At 31.5% G+C, this 22,776-nt stretch overlaps 1 protein-coding gene across 1 annotated transcript in view; it reads left to right on the top strand.

Annotated features, from left to right (window-relative positions):
- The window catches only part of LOC127727978 (uncharacterized), a 153,854-nt gene that overhangs the window by 106,664 nt on the left and 24,414 nt on the right, over window positions 1-22,776 (top strand). Inside the window, exons 38-55 of the mRNA XM_052235121.1 lie at window positions 447-515; window positions 2,094-2,163; window positions 3,544-3,623; window positions 3,933-4,008; window positions 4,299-4,372; window positions 4,678-4,754; window positions 5,555-5,628; window positions 5,936-6,015; window positions 6,506-6,574; window positions 8,638-8,707; window positions 10,091-10,170; window positions 10,480-10,555; window positions 10,846-10,919; window positions 11,225-11,301; window positions 12,091-12,164; window positions 12,472-12,551; window positions 13,043-13,111; window positions 14,688-14,757. The gene's annotated coding sequence lies outside the window, so the exon portion shown is untranslated. The remainder of the gene's footprint in view (window positions 1-446; window positions 516-2,093; window positions 2,164-3,543; window positions 3,624-3,932; window positions 4,009-4,298; window positions 4,373-4,677; window positions 4,755-5,554; window positions 5,629-5,935; window positions 6,016-6,505; window positions 6,575-8,637; window positions 8,708-10,090; window positions 10,171-10,479; window positions 10,556-10,845; window positions 10,920-11,224; window positions 11,302-12,090; window positions 12,165-12,471; window positions 12,552-13,042; window positions 13,112-14,687; window positions 14,758-22,776) is intronic.

Genomic DNA, 22,776 nt, shown 5'->3' with positions numbered 1-22,776 from the left:
TGTTAGGTAATAAAAATCCGTTTTTTTCCTGAACAGTTTGACAAAAAGATGCTTTATGTTAAAATGGGTCTCGTAAAAGCAGACCTCTGCAGAGAGCAAACTTTTAGATTTTGATATAACATTGATGAATTTAATTGGCGCTAATCTCGTGAAAACAGATCCCCCAACAGAGCTGATTACATAGTATGATGAAAACTTGTGTTTATGGTAAAATGTATTTAGTTTTTTGTCTGGCTCCATTTCATTATCAACCAATTTGAAACTTTATTACAAATTGGTCTAAAAATATTTTCTTCAAATTTATACTCTTAATGAAATATATTCTTAATGGAATGTATAGTAATTATAAATATTCTTGTCCAACATGCAAAAGATTAAATTCTGAAAAAAAATTGCAACAGCAAATAGACTCTAAAACTGATATTAAGTTATAGTTTTTGTTAAAGATACAGCCTAAATATGTTGCACTCCTAGACAGAGAAGATGGATTCATGGCAGATAGGAAGAGTCAACATGTAAGTATTTGGTCATTAGAATTGTACTTAAAACTATGTTAATATTTGGAAGTCAATAAAAATCTGTTTTCACTGAAACAAAATCTTAAAATTTTATTACAAATTGGTCTAAAATATCTTTTATTCGAATTTCAAATGTGGTATATTTTAATAAGAATGAAAGAGTAATTGTAAATTAATTGTCCGTAATTTAAGATTTGACATGAAACGTGAATCACATTAATTTTTATACAACCGCAAACAAATTTTTGTGGTCGTATATTGGTATGACGTTGGCTTCGTCCGAAGACACATTAGTTTTTGCACTCTAACTTTAGTTTAAGTGAATGGATCTCAATGAAATTTTACCATAAGGTTCAATACCACAAAAGGAAGGTGGGGATTGATTTTGGGGGTTATGGTACCAACAGTTAAGGAATTAGGGGCCAAAAATAAGCATTTTTGTAACTTCCAGACATAACTTGTGTGTAAGTGTATAGATCTCTCTGACATTGTACCACAAGGTTCCATATCACAAAGGGAATGCTGGGATTGATTTTGGGGGGGGTAATTGTCTCCAAATTTTAGGAATTAGTGGCCAAAAAGGGGCAAAAAACAAGCATTTTTCTAGTTTCATGACAATAACTTATGTGTAAGTGTATGGATCTCTCTGACATTGTATCACAAGGTTCCATATCACAAAGGGAATGCTGGGATTGATTTTGGGGGTAATTGCCTCCAAATTTTAGGAATTAGGGGCCAAAATGGGGCAAAAAATCAAGCATTTTTCTAGTTTCATGACAATAACTTGTGTTCAAGTGTATGGATCTCTCTGAAATTGTACTGCAAGGTACCATAACACAAAGGGAAGGCTGGGATTGATTTTGGGGGTAATTGCCTCCAAATTTTAGGAATTAGGGGCCATAAAAGGGCCAAAAAACAAGCATTTTTCTAGTTTCAGGACAATAACTTGTGTGTAAGTGTATGGATCTTTATGAAATTGTACTACAAGGTTCCATATCACAAAGGGAAAGCTGGGTTTGAGTTTGGGGGTAATTGCCCTTAAGGTTTTGGAATAAGGGGCCATAAAACAAGCATTTTTCTAGTTTCCAGACAATAACTTGTGTTCAAGTGTATGGATCTCTCTGAAATTGTACTGCAAGGTACCATACCACAAAGGGAAGGCTGGGATTGAGTTTGGGGGTGATGAATCATAAGGGGGTTCAAAAAATTGGGGGAGGATTTTTTTTTTCTTTAAAATTTACCATTTTAAATTGGTTATTTCTGATTTTGTATAAAAGCAAATAATAATGATATGGTTTGAATAGGTAAATTAAAAATTTTTAAGTTCTTGGACCACTTTCATTCTGTGTCAGAAACCTATGCTGTGTCAAATATTTAATTACAATCCAAATTCAGTGCTGTATCAAGCTTGAATGTTGTGTCCATACTTGCCCCAACTGTTCAGGGTTCGACCTCTGCGGTCGTATCAAGCTGCGCCCCAGCGGAGCATTTTATTTAAATTTTTTCAACAGCCATTAAATATTCTCCATCTAAAGCTGATGCTAATTTAAATTTTTTCTTTTGTAACACACACAGCCCAGATGTGTTCCACTCCCACACAATGTAGATGGTTTCATGGTAGATGGCACATTAGGATGTTTAACATGTAAGTATTTAGTCATTACAATTGTACTTTTAGACTTGTGTTTATCTGTGTTGGGTAATAAATATCAGTTTCCCCTGGAACAACAGCTTAAATAAAATTTTGTTTCAAATTAGTGTACATATTTTTTTTTTTTTCAAATTAATAATCTTATTGAAGTAAATTTTAACATGAATGCGTAGCATACTAGCAATTGTAAATATACTTGAGTCCAATTAAGGATTTGACATAAAATATAAGTGACATTTATTTATAATTGATTGCAACAGTAAATAGTCTCTATTTGAAGCTGATAAGGTCTTTCCACTTTTCCTAATGCTTTTGTTCTGATTATTATTTTTTTTTCCTTCGCTGTTTGGTTGTTTCGCAAGATGTCGCTTTTATATTTGGTATATGATATCAAACAGTTTATACGCTTTTGAAACTGACACCGCTTAACGGAATACTTTTCTATGTAAGAGTTATCTCCCGAACACTTGTTTTTCTTATTTCTTATTCTTCGCAACCTTAGAAGAAACCAACTAATTTATTTTTCCAAATTACTCGTTATATCCTCTGAATGTTACGTTTCATTTTGATCGAAGCGTTACGAAGACTCCATATGAGAGTTATTCCCCCTTATGTATTTGTAACTTGTAAACCATTAGTGATAGAGACCTAGGGTGTTTTAGTTTGAGGTCCTTGGTCCACTTAAAGAAAATTTAGGTCAAGGTCAAAGGTCAAGGTCATGTTCTAAATTTTTATTTTGGCTTGTTATTTCTTATTATCAGAGGCCGTATAAGATATTGACAAAATATTTTTACAAAATTGTTATATGCAAAATGTCGTAACACATGATTTTTGGTTGAACGCGTACGTTGACATAAAGTGGGAGTTTTCTCCCCTCTCATATTTAAAACTAGCTGTATGGTGATATTACTCATTAACCATATATAGTAGAGACCTATGATTTTTTGATTTGAGGTCCTTACTTTATGACCTTGAAATATAGGTCAAGGTCATTGGTAAATTTGACGTTCTAGATTTTGACCTTAGCATTAACTTTATTTTTTATAAATGATAGAGCCATAGGACTTCTTGCATTAGGTTGCAAGCCATATGACCTCGAAAAAGGCAACCAGAAGTGACCTTGTGTGAACCGGAAGTAGCTATTTTTTGTACTTATTTAATGTAAAAGTATATAGAACCATATATTTTTGGAATCCATGTCAAGTAACCTATCATATTATACCAGAAGTAATATTTTTCAAACCGGAAGTAACAAATTATCTCCCTTATTTCGGACAAAAGTGTATAGAAACCATATATTTTTGGAATCCGCACTCAGTTAGCTATAATCTAAGACTGGAAATGACATTTTAAACTCGATTTTGATATTTTCAGATACAGCCTAAATATGTTACACTCCTTGACAATGAAGATGGTTTCATGGTAGATTGATCACACATCTGGATACGTAGCATGTAGGTATTTGGTATTTTTAATTGTACTTTAAACTATGTTTATATGGTTTCCAGGTAACAAAAATCAGTTTTCCCTGGAACAACAGCTTAAATTAGATTTGATTACAAATTGGTTTAAAATTTCTTTTATTCAAATTTATACTCTTATGAAGATTATTTTAATGATAATGTATAGAAATTGTTTATATACTTGTCTTCAAATTAGGATTTGTCATAAAAAATGCATCATGTTAACTTTGTATTAATTGCAACAATCAATATTCTATATTTAAAGCTGATACTGATTTAGAATTTTTGTTTTTGTTACAGATACGGACTAAATATGTTACACTCCTTGACAATGAAGATGCTTTCATGGTATATAGCACACGAAGATACATATCATGTAAGTATTTGGTCATTATAATTGTACTTTTAACTCTTTTTATATGTGGAAGGTAACAAAAATCAGTTTTCCCCTTGAACAACCGTTTAAAATTTTATTACAAATTTGTCTAACATTTCTTTTATTCAAATATTTACTGTAATAAGTTAAGTAATTGTAAATATACTAAGTCTCCAATTTAGGATTTGACATAAAACATGCATCACATTAATTTCTGAATTGATTGCACTAGCAAATATTCCCTATTTAAAAGTGATACTAATTGACAATTTTTTTATTTTTTTTTACAGATAGAGCCTAAATATGTTACTCTTCGACAATGAAGATGGTTTCATTGTAGATAGCACATTAGGATTAGTTACATGTAAGTATTTATTCATTACAATTTTTTTCATTAAACAAGGTTTATATTTGTTAGGCATTAAAAATCAGTTTTCACTGAAACAACAGATTGAAGCTTTATAACAAGTTGGTTTAAAATTTCTTTTATTCTTATTTATATCCTAATAAAGTATATTTTAATAAGAATGTATAGGTATTGTAAATATACGTCTCCAATTTAGGATTTGACATAAAACATGCATCACATTAATTTCTGAATTGATTGCAACAGCAAATAGCTTTGATTTTGAAGCTGAAAATAATTTCAAATATTTGTTTTTGTTACAGATACAGCCTAAATATGTAAGACTCCTATACCATGAAAGATGCTTCCATTGCAGATAACATATTAGGATTAGTCACATGTAGGTATTTATTCCTTAAAATTGTCCTTAAAACTATGTTTATATTTGTTAGGTAATAAAAATCAGTTTTTCCTGGAACAACAGCTTGAAATTTTTAATACAAATTGGTCCTACATTTCATTTATTGAAATATTCACTGTAATGAGATATATCTTAATAAGAAAAAAGTAAAATCACAAAAATACTGAACTCCAAGGAAAATTCAGAACGGAAAGCCCCTAATGAAAAGCTCAAACACATCAAATGAATGGATAACAACTGTCATATTCCTGACTTGGTACAGGCATTTTCTTGTGTAGAAAATGGTGGATTAAACCTGGTTTTAAAGCTAGCTAAACCTCTGGCTTGTATGACAGTCGCATCAAATTCCATTATATTAACAGCGATGTGTGAACAAAACAAACAGACACAATAGGTAAACATGTCACAAATAGGGGTACAACAGCAACACGAACCCCACCAAAAACTGGGGTGATCTCAGGTGCTCCGGAAGGGTTAGCAGATTCTGCTCCACATGTGGCACCCGTCGTGTTGCTCATGTTATAACAAAGCCGGTAAATAGTCTTAATTCGGTATGTCACATTCGTGAAAAGGGAATTGGATTGTAGTTACGACATAAGGAACACGAAGTAATGATTTCAACTTCACCATTTGGAACTCTTGGTTTTGTAAAAATTCTTGTCTCCAATTGAAGATTTGACATAAAACATGCATCACATTAATTTCTGAATTGATTGCAACAGCAAATAGTCTGGATTAAAAGCTGAAATTAATGTATATTTTTATTGTTTTCGTTTCAGATAGCCTAAATATGTAAGACTCCTATACCATGAAAGATGCTTCCATTGCAAATGCACATTAGGATAAGTCACATGTAAGTATTTGGTCATTACAATTTTTTCTTAAAACTATATTTATATTTGTTAGGTAATAAAAATCTTTTTTTTCCTGAAACAACAGATTGAAGCTTTATAACAAATTGGGCTAAAATTTCTTTCATTCCAATTTATACTCTAATGCTGAATACTTTAATAAGAATGTATAGTAATTGTTTTTATACTTTTCTCTAATTTGGGATTTAAAATAAAACATGCATCACATTATTTTCTAAATTGATTGCAACAGCAAAAAGTCTGGATTTAAAGCGGAAACTTAATTTATAATTTTTGTTTTTGTTACAGATTATACAGCCTAAATATGTAACACTCCTATACCATGAAAGATGCTGTCATTGTAGATAGCACATTAGGATGTTGCACATGTAGGTATTTGGTCATTACAATTTTTCTTAAAACTATGTTTATGTTTGTTAGGTAATAAAAATCCCGTTTTTTTCCTGAACAGTTTGACAAGAAGATGCTTTATGTTAAAATGGGTCTCGTAAAAGCAGACCTCTGCAGAGAGCAAACTTTTAGATTTTGATATAACATTGATGAATTTAATGGGCGCTAATCTCGTGAAAACAGATCCCCCAACAGAGCTGATTACATAGTATGATGAAAACTTGTGTTTATGGTAAAATGTATTTAGTTTTTTGTCTGGCTCCATTTCATTATCAACCAATTTGAAACTTTATTACAAATTGGTCTAAAAATATTTTCTTCAAATTTATACTCTTAATGAATATATTCTTAATGGAATGTATAGTAATTATAAATATTCTTGTCCAACATGCAAAAGATTAAATTCTGAAAAAATTGCAACAGCAAATAGACTCTAAAACTGATATTAAGTTATAGTTTTTGTTAAAGATACAGCCTAAATATGTTGCACTCCTAGACAGAGAAGATGGATTCATGGCAGATAGGAAGAGTCAACATGTAAGTATTTGGTCATTAGAATTGTACTTAAAACTATGTTAATATTTGGAAGTCAATAAAAATCTGTTTTCACTGAAACAAAATCTTAAAATTTTATTACAAATTGGTCTAAAATATCTTTTATTCGAATTTCAAATGTGGTATATTTTAATAAGAATGAAAGAGTAATTGTAAATTAATTGTCCGTAATTTAAGATTTGACATGAAACGTGAATCACATTAATTTTTATACAACCGCAAACAAATTTTTGTGGTCGTATATTGGTATGACGTTGGCGTCGTCCGAAGACACATTAGTTTTTGCACTCTAACTTTAGTTTAAGTGAATGGATCTCAATGAAATTTTACCATAAGGTTCAATACCACAAAAGGAAGGTGGGGATTGATTTTGGGGGTTATGGTACCAACAGTTAAGGAATTAGGGGCCAAAAATAAGCATTTTTGTAACTTCCAGACATAACTTGTGTGTAAGTGTATAGATCTCTCTGTCATTGTACCACAAGGTTCCATATCACAAAGGGAATGCTGGGATTGATTTTGGGGGGGTAATTGTCTCCAAATTTTAGGAATTAGTGGCCAAAAAGGGGCAAAAAACAAGCATTTTTCTAGTTTCATGACAATAACTTATGTGTAAGTGTATGGATCTCTCTGACATTGTATCACAAGGTTCCATATCACAAAGGGAATGCTGGGATTGATTTTGGGGGTAATTGCCTCCAAATTTTAGGAATTAGGGGCCAAAAAGGGGCAAAAAATCAAGCATTTTTCTAGTTTCATGACAATAACTTGTGTTCAAGTGTATGGATCTCTCTGAAATTGTACTGCAAGGTACCATAACACAAAGGGAAGGCTGGGATTAATTTTGGGGGTAATTGCCTCCAAATTTTAGGAATTAGGGGCCATAAAAGGGCCAAAAAACAAGCATTTTTCTAGTTTCAGGACAATAACTTGTGTGTAAGTGTATGGATCTTTATGAAATTGTACTACAAGGTTCCATATCACAAAAGGAAAGCTGGGTTTGAGTTTGGATGTAATTGCCCTTAAGGTTTTGGAATAAGGGGCCATAAAACAAGCATTTTTCTAGTTTCAGGACAATAACTTGTAAGTGTATGGATCTTTATGAAATTGTACTGCAAGGTTCCATATCACAAAGGGAAAGCTGGGTTTGAGTTTGGGGGTAATTGCCGTAAACGTTTAGGAATTTGGGGCCAAAAAGGGGCAAAAAAACAAGCATTTTTTTTAGTTTCCAGACAATAACTCGTTTTCAAGTGTATGGATCTCTCTGAAATTGTACTGCAAGGTACCATAACACAAAGGGAAGGCTGGGATTGATTTTGGGGGTAATTGCCTCCAAATTTTAGGAATTAGGGGCCATAAAAGGGCCAAAAAACAAGCATTTTTCTAGTTTCAGGACAATATCTTGTGTGTAAGTGTATGGATCTTTATGAAATTGTACTACAAGGTTCCATATCACAAAGGGAAAGCTGGGTTTGAGTTTGGGGGTAATTGCCCTTTAGGTTTTGGAATTTGGGGCCAAAAAAGGGGCCAAAAAACAAGCATTTTTCTAGACAATAACTTGTGTTGAAGTGTATGGATCTCTCTGAAATTGTACTGCAAGGTACCATACCACAAAGGGAAGGCTGGGATTGAGTTTGGGGGTGATGAATCATAAGGGGGTTCAAAAAATTGGGGGAGGATTTTTTTTTCATTTTTTTTCTTTAAAATTTACCATTTTAAATTGGTTATTTCTGATTTTGTATAAAAGCAAATAATAATGATATGGTTTGAATAGGTAAATTAAAAATTTTTAAGTTCTTGGACCACTTTCATTCTGTGTCAGAAACCTATGCTGTGTCAAATATTTAATTACAATCCAAATTCAGTGCTGTATCAAGCTTGAATGTTGTGTCCATACTTGCCCCAACTGTTCAGGGTTCGACCTCTGCGGTCGTATCAAGCTGCGCCCCAGCAGAGCATTTTATTTAAATTTTTTCAACAGCCATTAAATATTCTCCATCTAAAGCTGATGCTAATTTAAATTTTTTCTTTTGTAACACATACAGCCCAGATGTGTTCCACTCCCACACAATGTAGATGGTTTCATGGTAGATGGCACATTAGGATGTTTAACATGTAAGTATTTAGTCATTACAATTGTACTTTTAGACTTATGTTTATCTGTGTTGGGTAATAAATATCAGTTTCCCCTGGAACAACAGCTTAAATAAAATTTTGTTTCAAATTAGTGTACATATTTTTTTTTTTTTCAAATTAATAATCTTATTGAAGTAAATTTTAACATGAATGCGTAGCATACTAGCAATTGTAAATATACTTGAGTCCAATTTAGGATTTGACATAAAATATAAGTGACATTTATTTATAATTGATTGCAACAGTAAATAGTCTCTATTTGAAGCTGATAAGGTCTTTCCACTTTTCCTAATGCTTTTGTTCTGATTATTATTTTTTTTTCCTTCGCTGTTTGGTTGTTTCGCAAGATGTCGCTTTTATATTTGGTATATGATATCAAACAGTTTATACGCTTTTGAAACTGACACCGCTTAACGGAATACTTTTCTATGTAAGAGTTATCTCCCGAACACTTGTTTTTCTTGTTATTTCTTATTCTTCGCAACCTTAGAAGAAACCAACTAATTTATTTTTCCAAATTACTCGTTATATCCTCTGAATGTTACGTTTCATTTTGATCGAAGCGTTACGAAGACTCCATATGAGAGTTATTCCCCCTTATGTATTTGTAACTTGTAAACCATTAGTGATAGAGACCTAGGGTGTTTTGGTTTGAGGTCCTTGGTCCACTTAAAGAAAATTTAGGTCAAGGTCAAAGGTCAAGGTCATGTTCTAAATTTTTATTTTGGCTTGTTATTTCTTATTATCAGAGGCCGTATAAGATATTGACAAAATATTTTTACAAAATTGTTATATGCAAAATGTCGTAACACATGATTTTTGGTTGAACGCGTACGTTGACATAAAATGGGAGTTTTCTCCCCTCTCATATTTAAAACTAGCTGTATGGTGATATTACTCATTAACCATATATAGTAGAGACCTATGATTTTTTGATTTGAGGTCCTTATTTTATGACCTTGAAATATAGGTCAAGGTCATTGGTAAATTTGACGTTCTAGATTTTGACCTTAGCATTAACTTTATTTTTTATAAATGATAGAGCCATAGGACTTCTTGCATTAGGTTGCAAGCCATATGACCTCGAAAAAGGCAACCAGAAGTGACCTTGTGTGAACCGGAAGTAGCTATTTTTTGTACTTATTTAATGTAAAAGTATATAGAACCATATATTTTTGGAATCCATGTCAAGTAACCTATCATATTATACCAGAAGTAATATTTTTCAAACCGGAAGTAACAAATTATCTCCCTTATTTCGGACAAAAGTGTATAGAAACCATATATTTTTGGAATCCGCACTCAGTTAGCTATAATCTAAGACTGGAAATGACATTTTAAACTGGATTTTGATATTTTCAGATACAGCCTAAATATGTTACACTCCTTGACAATGAAGATGGTTTCATGGTAGATTGATCACACATCTGGATACGTAGCATGTAGGTATTTGGTATTTTTAATTGTACTTTAAACTATGTTTATATGGTTTCCAGGTAACAAAAATCAGTTTTCCCTGGAACAACAGCTTAAATTAGATTTGATTACAAATTGGTTTAAAATTTCTTTTATTCAAATTTATACTCTTATGAAGATTATTTTAATGATAATGTATAGAAATTGTTTATATACTTGTCTTCAAATTAGGATTTGTCATAAAAAATGCATCATATTAACTTTGTATTAATTGCAACAATCAATATTCTATATTTAAAGCTGATACTGATTTAGAATTTTTGTTTTTGTTACAGATACGGACTAAATATGTTACACTCCTTGACAATGAAGATGCTTTCATGGTATATAGCACACGAAGATACATATCATGTAAGTATTTGGTCATTATAATTGTACTTTTAACTCTTTTTATATGTGGAAGGTAACAAAAATCAGTTTTCCCCTTGAACAACCGTTTAAAATTTTATTACAAATTTGTCTAACATTTCTTTTATTCAAATATTTACTGTAATACGTTAAGTAATTGTAAATATACTAGGTCTCCAATTTAGGATTTGACATAAAACATGCATCACATTAATTTCTGAATTGATTGCACTAGCAAATATTCCCTATTTAAAAGTGATACTAATTGACAATTTTTTTATTTTTTTTTACAGATAGAGCCTAAATATGTTACTCTTCGACAATGAAGATGGTTTCATTGTAGATAGCACATTAGGATTAGTTACATGTAAGTATTTATTCATTACAATTTTTTTCATTAAACAAGGTTTATATTTGTTAGGCATTAAAAATCAGTTTTCACTGAAACAACAGATTGAAGCTTTATAACAAGTTGGTTTAAAATTTCTTTTATTCTTATTTATATCCTAATAAAGTATATTTTAATAAGAATGTATAGGTATTGTAAATATACGTCTCCAATTTAGGATTTGACATAAAACATGCATCACATTAATTTCTGAATTGATTGCAACAGCAAATAGCTTTGATTTTGAAGCTGAAAATAATTTCAAATATTTGTTTTTGTTACAGATACAGCCTAAATATGTAAGACTCCTATACCATGAAAGATGCTTCCATTGCAGATAACATATTAGGATTAGTCACATGTAGGTATTTATTCCTTAAAATTGTCCTTAAAACTAAGTTTATATTTGTTAGGTAATAAAAATCAGTTTTTCCTGGAACAACAGCTTGAAATTTTTAATACAAATTGGTCCTACATTTCATTTATTGAAATATTCACTGTAATGAGATATATCTTAATAAGAAAAAAGTAAAATCACAAAAATACTGAACTCCAAGGAAAATTCAGAACGGAAAGCCCCTAATGAAAAGCTCAAACACATCAAATGAATGGATAACAACTGTCATATTCCTGACTTGGTACAGGCATTTTCTTGTGTAGAAAATGGTGGATTAAACCTGGTTTTAAAGCTAGCTAAACCTCTGGCTTGTATGACAGTCGCATCAAATTCCATTATATTAACAGAGATGTGTGAACAAAACAAACAGACACAATAGGTAAACATGTCACAAATAGGGGTACAACAGCAACACGAACCCCACCAAAAACTGGGGTGATCTCAGGTGCTCTGGAAGGGTTAGCAGATTCTGCTCCACATGTGGCACCCGTCGTGTTGCTCATGTTATAACAAAGCCGGTAAATAGTCTTAATTCGGTATGTCACATTCGTGAAAAGGGAATTGGATTGTAGTTACGACATAAGGAACACGAAGTAATGATTTCAACTTCACCATTTGGAACTCTTGGTTTTGTAAAAATTCTTGTCTCCAATTGAAGATTTGACATAAAACATGCATCACATTAATTTCTGAATTGATTGCAACAGCAAATAGTCTGAAATTAATGTATATTTTTTTTTGTTTTCGTTTCAGATAGCCTAAATATGTAAGACTCCTATACCATGAAAGATGCTTCCATTGCAGATGCACATTAGGATAAGTCACATGTAAGTATTTGGTCATTACAATTTTTTCTTAAAACTATATTTATATTTGTTAGGTAATAAAAATCTATTTTTTCCTGAAACAACACATTGAAGCTTTATAACAAATTGGGCTAAAATTTCTTTCATTCCAATTTATACTCTAATGCTGAATACTTTAATAACAATGTATAGTAATTGTTTTTATACTTTTCTCTAATTTGGGATTTAAAATAAAACATGCATCACATTATTTTCTAAATTGATTGCAACAGCAAAAAGTCTGGATTTAAAGCGGAAACTTAATTTATAATTTTTGTTTTTGTTACAGATTATACAGCCTAAATATGTAACACTCCTATACCATGAAAGATGCTGTCATTGTAGATAGCACATTAGGATGTTGCACATGTAGGTATTTGGTCATTACAATTTTTCTTAAAACTATGTTTATGTTTGTTAGGTAATAAAAATCCGTTTTTTTCCTGAACAGTTTGACAAAAAGATGCTTTATGTTAAAATGGGTCTCGTAAAAGCAGACCTCTGCAGAGAGCAAACTTTTAGATTTTGATATAACATTGATGAATTTAATGGGCGCTAATCTCGTGAAAACAGATCCCCCAACAGAGCTGATTACATAGTATGATGAAAACTTGTGTTTATGGTAAAATGTATTTAGTTTTTTGTCTGGCTCCATTTCATTATCAACCAATTTGAAACTTTATTACAAATTGGTCTAAAAATATTTTCTTCAAATTTATACTCTTAATGAAATATATTCTTAATGGAATGTATAGTAATTATAAATATTCTTGTCCAACATGCAAAAGATTAAATTCTGAAAAAAATTGCAACAGCAAATAGACTCTAAAACTGATATTAAGTTATAGTTTTTGTTAAAGATACAGCCTAAATATGTTGCACTCCTAGACAGAGAAGATGGATTCATGGCAGATAGGAAGAGTCAACATGTAAGTATTTGGTCATTAGAATTGTACTTAAAACTATGTTAATATTTGGAAGTCAATAAAAATCTGTTTTCACTGAAACAAAATCTTAAAATTTTATTACAAATTGGTCTAAAATATCTTTTATTCGAATTTCAAATGTGGTATATTTTAATAAGAATGAAAGAGTAATTGTAAATTAATTGTCCGTAATTTAAGATTTGACATGAAACGTGAATCACATTAATTTTTATACAACCGCAAACAAATTTTTGTGGTCGTATATTGGTATGACGTTGGCGTCGTCCGAAGACACATTAGTTTTTTCACTCTAACTTTAGTTTAAGTGAATGGATCTCAATGAAATTTTACCATAAGGTTCAATACCACAAAAGGAAGGTGGGGATTGATTTTGGGGGTTATGGTACCAACAGTTAAGGAATTAGGGGCCAAAAATAAGCATTTTTGTAACTTCCAGACATAACTTGTGTGTAAGTGTATGGATCTCTCTGACATTGTACCACAAGGTTCCATATCACAAAGGGAATGCTGGGATTGATTTTGGGGGGTAATTGTCTCCAAATTTTAGGAATTAGTGGCCAAAAAGGGGCAAAAAACAAGCATTTTTCTAGTTTCATGACAATAACTTATGTGTAAGTGTATGGATCTCTCTGACATTGTATCACAAGGTTCCATATCACAAAGGGAAGGCTGGGATTGATTTTGGGGGTAATTGCCTCCAAATTTTAGGAATTAGGGGCCAAAAAGGGGCAAAAAATCAAGCATTTTTCTAGTTTCATGACAATAACTTGTGTTCAAGTGTATGGATCTCTCTGAAATTGTACTGCAAGGTACCATAACACAAAGGGAAGGCTGGGATTGATTTTGGGGGTAATTGCCTCCAAATTTTAGGAATTAGGGGCCATAAAAGGGCCAAAAAACAAGCATTTTTCTAGTTTCAGGACAATAACTTGTGTGTAAGTGTATGGATCTTTATGAAATTGTACTACAAGGTTCCATATCACAAAGGGAAAGCTGGGTTTGAGTTTGGGGGTAATTGCCCTTAAGGTTTTGGAATAAGGGGCCATAAAACAAGCATTTTTCTAGTTTCCAGACAATAACTTGTGTTCAAGTGTATGGATCTCTCTGAAATTGTACTGCAAGGTACCATACCACAAAGGGAAGGCTGGGATTGAGTTTGGGGGTGATGAATCATAAGGGGGTTCAAAAAATTGGGGGAGGATTTTTTTTTTCTTTAAAATTTACCATTTTAAATTGGTTATTTCTGATTTTGTATAAAAGCAAATAATAATGATATGGTTTGAATAGGTAAATTAAAAAATTTTAAGTTCTTGGACCACTTTCATTCTGTGTCAGAAACCTATGCTGTGTCAAATATTTAATTACAATCCAAATTCAGTGCTGTATCAAGCTTGAATGTTGTGTCCATACTTGCCCCAACTGTTCAGGGTTCGTCCTCTGCGGTCGTATCAAGCTTCGCCCCAGCGGAGCATTTTATTTAAATTTTTTCAACAGCCATTAAATATTCTCCATCTAAAGCTGATGCTAATTTAAATTTTTTCTTTTGTAACACACACAGCCCAGATGTGTTCCACTCCCACACAATGTAGATGGTTTCATGGTAGATGGCACATTAGGATGTTTAACATGTAAGTATTTAGTCATTACAATTGTACTTTTAGACTTGTGTTTATCTGTGTTGGGTAATAAATATCAGTTTCCCCTGGAACAACAGCTTAAATAAAATTTTGTTTCAAATTAGTGTACATATTTTTTTTTTTTCAAATTAATAATCTTATTGAAGTAAATTTTAACATGAATGCGTAGCATACTAGCAATTGTAAATATACTTGAGTCCAATTAAGGATTTGACATAAAATATAAGTGACATTTATTTATAATTGATTGCAACAGTAAATAGTCTCTATTTGAAGCTGATAAGGTCTTTCCACTTTTCCTAATGCTTTTGTTCTGATTATTATTTTTTTTTCCTTCGCTGTTTGGTTGTTTCGCAAGATGTCGCTTTTATATTTGGTATATGATATCAAACAGTTTATACGCTTTTGAAACTGACACCGCTTAACGGAATACTTTTCTATGTAAGAGTTATCTCCCGAACACTTGTTTTTCTTGTTATTTCTTATTCTTCGCAACCTTAGAAGAAACCAACTAATTTATTTTTCCAAATTACTCGTTATATCCTCTGAATGTTACGTTTCATTTTGATCGAAGCGTTACGAAGACTCCATATGAGAGTTATTCCCCCTTATGTATTTGTAACTTGTAAACCATTAGTGATAGAGACCTAGGGTGTTTTAGTTTGAGGTCCTTGGTCCACTTAAAGAAAATTTAGGTCAAGGTCAAAGGTCAAGGTCATGTTCTAAATTTTTATTTTGGCTTGTTATTTCTTATTATCAGAGGCCGTATAAGATATTGACAAAATATTTTTACAAAATTGTTAAATGCAAAATGTCGTAACACATGATTTTTGGTTGAACGCGTACGTTGACATAAAATGGGAGTTTTCTCCCCTCTCATATTTAAAACTAGCTGTATGGTGATATTACTCATTAACCATATATAGTAGAGACCTATGATTTTTTGATTTGAGGTCCTTATTTTATGACTTTGAAATATAGGTCAAGGTCATTGGTAAATTTGACGTTCTAGATTTTGACCTTAGCATTAACTTTATTTTTGTCGAGCCTTCGACTTTTGTCGAAAAAGCGAGACATAGCGATCCTACATTCCGTCGGCGTCGGCGGCGTCGGCGGCGTCCACAAATATTCACTCTGTGGTTAAAGTTTTTGAAATTTTAATAACTTTCTTAAACTATCCTGGATTTCTACCAAACTTGGACAGAAGCTTGTTTATGATCATAAGATAATATTCAAAAGTAAATTTTGTAAAAAAAAAATTCCATTTTTTCCGTATTTTACTTATAAATGGACTTAGTTTTTCTGCCAGGAAACATTACATTCACTCTGTGGTTAAAGTTTTTAAAATTTTAATAACTTTCTTAAACTATCCTGGATTTCTACCAAACTTGGAAAGAAGCTTGTTTATGATCATAAGATAGTATCCAGAAGTAAATTTTGTAAAAAAAAAATTCCATTTTTTCCGTATTTTACTTTTAAATGGACTTAGTTTTTCTGCCAGTTAACATTACATTCACTCTGTGGTTAAAGTTTTTAAAATTTTAACAACTTTCTTAAACTATCCTGGATTTGTACCAAACTTGGACAGAAGCTTGTTTATGATTAAAAGCTAGTATCCAGAAGTAAATTTTGTAAAAAAAAAATTCCATTTTTTCCGTATTTTACTTTTAAATGGACTTAGTTTTTCTGCCAGTTAACATTACATTCACTCTGTGGTTAAAGTTTTTAAAATTTTAACAACTTTCTTAAACTATCCTGGATTTGTACCAAACTTAGACAGAAGCTTGTTTATGATCAAAAGCTAGTATCTAGAAGGAAATTTTGTTCCATTTTTTCCGTATTTTACTTATAAATGGACTTAGTTTTCTTCCAGTTAACATTACATACAGTCTGCAGTTTAAGTTTTTAAAACATTTATTAGATTCATAAACTATCCTGGATTTTTACCAAACTTGGACAGAAGCTACTTACAATCAAAAGATAGTATAGAGAGGAATATTTTTATTAATTTTTTTCCTCATTTTTGCTGAGCTTGTGATTAACAGCTAAAAGTAGGCGAGACACTGGGTTCCGTGGAACCCTTACGAATTTTTTATAAATGATAGAGCCATAGGACTTCTTGCATTAGGTTGCAAGCCATATGACCTCGAAAAAGGCAACCAGAAGTGACCTTGTGTGAACCGGAAGTAGCTATTTTTTGTACTTATTTAATGTAAAAGTATATAGAACCATATATTTTTGGAATCCATGTCAAGTAACCTATCATATTATACCAGAAGTAATATTTTTCAAACCGGAAGTAACAAATTATCTCCCTTATTTCGGACAAAAGTGTATAGAAACCATATATTTTTGGAATCCGCACTCAGTTAGCTATAATCTAAGACTGGAAATGACATTTTAAACTGGATTTTGATATTTTCAGATACAGCCTAAATATGTTACACTCCATGACAATGAAGATGGTTTCATGGTAGATTGATCACACATCTGGATACGTAGCATGTAGGTATTTGGTATTTTTAATTGTACTTTAAACTATGTTTATATGGTTTCCAGGTAACAAAAATCAGTTTTCCCTGGAACAACAGCTTAAATTAGATTTGATTACAAATTGGTTTAAAATTTCTTTTATTCAAATTTATACTCTTATGAAGATTATTTTAATGATAATGTATAGAAATTGTTTATATACTTGTCTTCAAATTAGGATTTGTCATAAAAAATGCATCATATTAACTTTGTATTAATTGCAACAATCAATATTCTATATTTAAAGCTGATACTGATTTAGAATTTTTGTTTTTGTTACAGATACGGACTAAATATGTTACACTCCTTGACAATGAAGATGCTTTCATGGTATATAGCACACGAAGATACATATCATGTAAGTATTTGGTCATTATAATTGTACTTTTAACTCTTTTTATATGTGGAAGGTAACAAAAATCAGTTTTCCCCTTGAACAACCGTTTAAAATTTTATTACAAATTTGTCTAACATTTCTTTTATTCAAATATTTACTGTAATACGTTAAGTAATTGTAAATATACGTAGTCTCCAAATTAGGATTTGACATAAAACATGCATCACATTAATTTCTGAATTGATTGCACTAGCAAATATTCCCTATTTAAAAGTGATACTAATTGACAATTTTTTAATTTTTTTTTACAGATAGAGCCTAAATATGTTACTCTTCGACAATGAAGATGGTTTGATTGTAGATAGCACATTAGGATTAGTTACATGTAAGTATTTATTCATTACAATTTTTTTCATTAAACAAGGTTTATATTTGTTAGGCATTAAAAATCAGTTTTCACTGAAACAACAGATTGAAGCTTTATAACAAGTTGGTTTAAAATTTCTTTTATTCTTATTTATATCCTAATAAAGTATATTTTAATAAGAATGTATAGGTATTGTAAATATACGTCTCCAATTTAGGATTTGACATAAAACATGCATCACATTAATTTCTGAATTGATTGCAACAGCAAATAGCTTTGATTTTGAAGCTGAAAATAATTTCAAATATTTGTTTTTGTTACAGATACAGCCTAAATATGTAAGACTCCTATACCATGGAAGATGCTTCCATTGCAGATAACATATTAGGATTAGTCACATGTAGGTATTTATTCCTTAAAATTGTCCTTAAAACTAAGTTTATATTTGTTAGGTAATAAAAATCAGTTTTTCCTGGAACAACAGCTTGAAATTTTTAATACAAATTGGTCCTACATTTCATTTATTGAAATATTCACTGTAATGAGATATATCTTAATAAGAAAAAAGTAAAATCACAAAAATACTGAACTCCAAGGAAAATTCAGAACGGAAAGCCCCTAATGAAAAGCTCAAACACATCAAATGAATGGATAACAACTGTCATATTCCTGACTTGGTACAGGCATTTTCTTGTGTAGAAAATGGTGGATTAAACCTGGTTTTAAAGCTAGCTAAACCTCTGGCTTGTATGACAGTTGCATCAAATTCCATTATATTAACAGAGATGTGTGAACAAAACAAACAGACACAATAGGTAAACATGTCACAAATAGGGGTACAACAGCAACACGAACCCCACCAAAAACTGGGGTGATCTCAGGTGCTCCGGAAGGGTTAGCAGATTCTGCTCCACATGTGGCACCCGTCGTGTTGCTCATGTTATAACAAAGCCGGTAAATAGTCTTAATTCGGTATGTCACATTCGTGAAAAGGGAATTGGATTGTAGTTACGACATAAGGAACACGAAGTAATGATTTCAACTTCACCATTTGGAACTCTTGGTTTTGTAAAAATTCTTGTCTCCAATTGAAGATTTGACATAAAACATGCATCACATTAATTTCTGAATTGATTGCAACAGCAAATAGTCTGGATTAAAAGCTGAAATTAATGTATATTTTTATTGTTTTCGTTTCAGATAGCCTAAATATGTAAGACTCCTATACCATGAAAGATGCTTCCATTGCAAATGCACATTAGGATAAGTCACATGTAAGTATTTGGTCATTACAATTTTTTCTTAAAACTATATTTATATTTGTTAGGTAATAAAAATCTTTTTTTTCCTGAAACAACAGATTGAAGCTTTATAACAAATTGGGCTAAAATTTCTTTCATTCCAATTTATACTCTAATGCTGAATACTTTAATAAGAATGTATAGTAATTGTTTTTATACTTTTCTCTAATTTGGGATTTAAAATAAAACATGCATCACATTATTTTCTAAATTGATTGCAACAGCAAAAAGTCTGGATTTAAAGCGGAAACTTAATTTATAATTTTTGTTTTTGTTACAGATTATACAGCCTAAATATGTAACACTCCTATACCATGAAAGATGCTGTCATTGTAGATAGCACATTAGGATGTTGCACATGTAGGTATTTGGTCATTACAATTTTTCTTAAAACTATGTTTATGTTTGTTAGGTAATAAAAATCCCGTTTTTTTCCTGAACAGTTTGACAAGAAGATGCTTTATGTTAAAATGGGTCTCGTAAAAGCAGACCTCTGCAGAGAGCAAACTTTTAGATTTTGATATAACATTGATGAATTTAATGGGCGCTAATCTCGTGAAAACAGATCCCCCAACAGAGCTGATTACATAGTATGATGAAAACTTGTGTTTATGGTAAAATGTATTTAGTTTTTTGTCTGGCTCCATTTCATTATCAACCAATTTGAAACTTTATTACAAATTGGTCTAAAAATATTTTCTTCAAATTTATACTCTTAATGAATATATTCTTAATGGAATGTATAGTAATTATAAATATTCTTGTCCAACATGCAAAAGATTAAATTCTGAAAAAATTGCAACAGCAAATAGACTCTAAAACTGATATTAAGTTATAGTTTTTGTTAAAGATACAGCCTAAATATGTTGCACTCCTAGACAGAGAAGATGGATTCATGGCAATTAGGAAGAGTCAACATGTAAGTATTTGGTCATTAGAATTGTACTTAAAACTATGTTAATATTTGGAAGTCAATAAAAATCTGTTTTCACTGAAACAATAGCTTAAAACTTTATTACAAATTTTTCTAAAATATCTTTTATTCGAATTTCAAATGTGGTATATTTTAATAAGAATGAAAGAGTAATTGTAAATTAATTGTCCGTAATTTAAGATTTGACATAAAACGTGAATCACATTAATTTTTATACGACCGCAAAAAAATTTTTGTGGTCGTATATTGGTATGACGTTGGCGTCGTCCGAAGACACATTAGTTTTTGCACTCTAACTTTAGTTTAAGTGAATGGATCTCAATGAAATTTTACCATAAGGTTCAATACCACAAAAGGAAGGTGGGGATTGATTTTGGGGGTTATGGTACCAACAGTTAAGGAATTAGGGGCCAAAAATAAGCATTTTTGTAACTTCCAGACATAACTTGTGTGTAAGTGTATGGATCTCTCTGACATTGTACCACAAGGTTCCATATTACAAAGGGAATGCTGGGATTGATTTTGGGGGGTAATTGTCTCCAAATTTTAGGAATTAGGGGCCAAAAAGGGGCAAAAAACAAGCATTTTTCTAGTTTGACAATAACTTATGTGTAAGTGTATGGATATCTCTGACATTGTATCACAAGGTTCCATATCACAAAGGGAATGCTGGGATTGATTTTGGGGGTAATTGCCTCCAAATTTTAGGAATTAGGGGCCAAAAAGGGGCAAAAAAACAAGCATTTTTCTAGTTTCATGACAATAACTTGTGTTCAAGTGTATGGATCTTTATGAAATTGTACTGCAAGGTTCCATATCACAAAGGGAAATTTGTAATTAAGTTTGGGGGTAATTGCCCAAAAAGTTTAGGAATAAGGGGCCAAAAATAAGCATTTTTCTAATTTCCAGACAATAACTTGTGTTCAAGTGTATGGATCACTCTGAAATTGTACTGCAAGGTACCATAACACAAAGGGAAGGCTGGGATTGATTTTGGGGGTAATTGCCTCAAAATTTTAGGAATTAGGGGCCATAAAAGGGCCAAAAAACAAGCATTTTTCTAGTTTCAGGACAATAACTTGTGTGTAAGTGTATGGATCTTTATGAAATTGTACTACAAGGTTCCATATCACAAAGGGAAAGCTGGGTTTGAGTTTGGGGGTAATTGCCCTAAAGGTTTTGGAATTTGGGGCCAAAAAAGGGGCCAAAAAACAAGCATTTTTCTAGTTTCCAGACAATAACTTGTGTTGAAGTGTATGGATCTCTCTGAAATTGTACTGCAAGGTACCATACCACAAAGGGAAGGCTGGGATTGAGTTTGGGGGTGATGAATCATAAGGGGGTTCAAAAAATTGGGGGGGGGGGGGATTTTTTTTTCCTTTTTTTTCTTTAAAATTTACCATTTTAAATTGGTTATTTCTGATTTTGTATAAAAGCAAATAATAATGATATGGTTTGAATAGGTAAATTAAAAAATTTTAAGTTCTTGGACCGCTTTCATTGTGTGTCAGAAACCAATGCTGTGTCAAATATTTAATTACAATCCAAATTCAGTGCTGTATCAAGCTTGAATGTTGTGTCCATACTTGCCCCAACTGTTCAGGGTTCGACCTCTGCGGTCGTATCAAGCTGCGCCCCAGCGGAGCATTTTATTTAAATTTTTTCAACAGCCATTAAATATTCTCCATCTTAAGCTGATGCTAATTTAAATTTTTTCTTTTGTAACACATACAGCCCAGATGTGTTCCACTCCCACACAATGTAGATGGTTTCATGGTAGATGGCACATTAGGATGTTTAACATGTAAGTATTTAGTCATTACAATTGTACTTTTAGACTTATGTTTATCTGTGTTGGGTAATAAATATCAGTTTCCCCTGGAACAACAGCTTAAATAAAATTTTGTTTCAAATTAGTGTACATATTTTTTTTTTTTTCAAATTAATAATCTTATTGAAGTAAATTTTAACATGAATGCGTAGCACACTAGCAATTGTAAATATACTTGAGTCCAATTTAGGATTTGACATAAAATATAAGTGACATTTATTTATAATTGATTGCAACAGTAAATAGTCTCTATTTGAAGCTGATAAGGTCTTTCCACTTTTCCTAATGCTTTTGTTCTGATTATTATTTTTTTTTTCCTTCGCTGTTTGGTTGTTTCGCAAGATGTCGCTTTTATATTTGGTATATGATATCAAACAGTTTATACACTTTTGAAACTGACACTGCTTAACGGAATACTTTTCTATGTAAGAGTTATCTCCCGAACACTTGTTTTTCTTGTTATTTCTTATTCTTCGCAACCTTAGAAGAAACCAACTAATTTATTTTTCCAAATTACTCGTTATATCCTCTGAATGTTACGTTTCATTTTGATCGAAGCGTTACGAAGACTCCATATGAGAGTTATTCCCCCTTATGTATTTGTAACTTGTAAACCATTAGTGATAGAGACCTAGGGTGTTTTGGTTTGAGGTCCTTGGTCCACTTAAAGAAAATTTAGGTCAAGGTCAAAGGTCAAGGTCATGTTCT

Source organism: Mytilus californianus, unplaced genomic scaffold, assembly GCF_021869535.1.
Source record: "Mytilus californianus isolate M0D057914Y unplaced genomic scaffold, xbMytCali1.0.p SCAF_2, whole genome shotgun sequence".
Taxonomy (NCBI): domain Eukaryota; kingdom Metazoa; phylum Mollusca; class Bivalvia; order Mytilida; family Mytilidae; genus Mytilus; species Mytilus californianus.
The sequence above is the reverse complement of the archived record's forward strand: the minus strand, read 5'-3'. Positions and strand labels throughout refer to the sequence as shown.